General features: G+C 34.9%; 1 long non-coding RNA gene across 1 annotated transcript; it reads left to right on the forward strand.

The window, feature by feature from the left end:
* The first annotated feature begins 350 nt into the window (after positions 1-350).
* Positions 351-2,232, forward strand: LOC117102100. Its single transcript, XR_004444359.1, has 3 exons — positions 351-502; positions 1,307-1,469; positions 2,041-2,232. It is a non-coding gene; the product is annotated as an uncharacterized LOC117102100 (long non-coding RNA).
* The last annotated feature ends 6 nt before the right edge of the window (positions 2,233-2,238 follow it).

Below are 2,238 nucleotides of genomic sequence, written 5' to 3' on the forward strand. Positions count from 1 at the left end.
CTACAGCAGGTCCGGTGGCCGTCGGTCCCATATATCGTAAACGATGGTCTTTGTTTTGTTTGTTCAATCATTAGTATTGTTATTATTACCGCCTTTATGACTGGTTACAAATGAATAAGACATAAATAGGCAAGAAATTCATTTATGGAAGCGTTTTTGTGAAATTTTATTGGTTTTTAAATTTGTCTAAAGCATTTTCAATTTGGCAAAAAAAATTAAAAACCTTTCGCCAGTTTGGCAAAAGAAAATTTGTGAGCGTAGCACCCTTAGTTTTCTACTGCTACAACCCTGACACCAAAGTCTAAAGATATTTGTTTGATGGCACTTGTTAAAAAATTGTAAATATATTCATACAATTTATTTATTTGTAGTCTGAGGATTTGTTTTCATTAATTGAAAGTCATGAAGGACGACCATTGAAGCTGTATTTATACAATTCAGAAACAGATGGGTGTAGGGAAGTAACAATTACACCCAATACTAACTGGCAAGGAGAGGGAAGGTAAGCAGTCTAATAGTAATGCAGTGTAGTCATGCCTTTTATAAACCTATTCTAAAGCCGGTTTGCATTAGATTATTTTATTTCAAACTTAACATGTACCTGCTTGTGACTGAACAAGTATAATCCTATATAACATTCTCCTTTGTAAAATCTGTTGCCCTGGAAAAATAACCAGGCTGTTTTTCCTGATCAAGTCCAGTGTGAACAGTGCGACTCTGTTAAATCTTAATGAGCTAATGCTATTACAGAATCTTTCTGACCATGCATGCACAATAGCTTACTATCTTAAAACCTACTGCATATTAAAATCCAAGTGCGAACAACTTGTATTTAGTGGTATGATTTTAACAAAGGTAAAGTCAACATTTGTCTTGGTCAAAATTAATCCAATAAAAACATGGCTTTAGACTGTATCACATAGATGGCTGAGTAAGTAGCATATTATATTTAAATGTTCACAGAATCATTACACTTTTGATAAACCATGTGTAGAATGAATGGATTCTCTTGATGACGATCAGAGCAATCTCACCAAATTGCCGAGACAACCAACCAGTTGTTTTACCTCAAAAACCATATTTTGCACATGGTGTACTGAAAGTTTATTGATTTTGTTATTGATACTCACCATGTATTAAATGTTAATGTTATTTGTCAATATTCAGTCTCAATTCTAAACTTCTATATAAAAGGCAGTATTATAAATTTTTATTGTTATTTTTATGATGTTCATCATCGTAATTATAATGTATGCGTTTTGTATGTATTTGCATCACAGCTAAAATTATTTCTTTATTGTATCAGTCTTGGCTGTGGAATTGGTTACGGTTACCTGCATAGAATTCCTACACGGCGGTTTCCTGAAGGCCAAGCCCTTGATTTCTCAGAACATATTCACCAGTCTCCTGTCCCGACACAGGTACCACAAAATACACCTGTTGCATCACCAGCTGATGGATTCTCTGAGGTAATGTCACTTTAATTTGACCACAGTAAGACCTCTTTTGCCATCCAATGGATCTGCTTACTTTTCTTAATGACTTGTTTAATCACATAGATGTGAATCAGTAGGGCACCCAAGTCTCCTGCAAATTGTGCGAGTCTCCCAGAAAACAAGGAGACCTCCTGCATTCCGACAAGCAAGCAAGAATCTCCCAGCAAATAACTTGCCTGCAAATGTGCTATAGTTTCATGTTTTTACTATACTGTCTTATCAATTGTCTTCCAGAACTCTGTGCCCAATTGATATCGCATGTGCAGCAAAATAAGATTAGATCTCCCGGAAATGGCTTCTTTCAACTTGGAACCCCTGAATCAATTGCGTTAACATACATTCAACAAAGACAAAATTACATAACATCACAAAGGATTTTATAAATTCATTTCAAAGCATTGAAAAGTATGATTGAAAGAAAAAATATTGAAATATTTAATACAGTATTACATATATATAGTATTATATATATATTATAAGTTAATAAAGGTTTTTTATTTTAAAATGAAATATAGAATAAAAACAAATTTATGCTTATTTTTAGGTATCACTTGCCTCCACTCCAAATGTAAGCAGTGTGGAAAAAGATCTGGCTAATTTGAACCTTACCCCAGCCAGCCCGGCAAATGCACCTGTCACAACCACAGGCACACCTGTGAATGTGACAAGCCCAGCAATAAACCCAGCCTTGCCTACTGGACAACCAACCATACCTGTTACTGCAGGATCTCAACCTGTAGTC

This window comes from Anneissia japonica, unplaced genomic scaffold (assembly GCF_011630105.1).
Source record: "Anneissia japonica isolate Jap-2015-1 unplaced genomic scaffold, ASM1163010v1 scaffold112081_len2503_cov192, whole genome shotgun sequence".
Taxonomy (NCBI): domain Eukaryota; kingdom Metazoa; phylum Echinodermata; class Crinoidea; order Comatulida; family Comatulidae; genus Anneissia; species Anneissia japonica.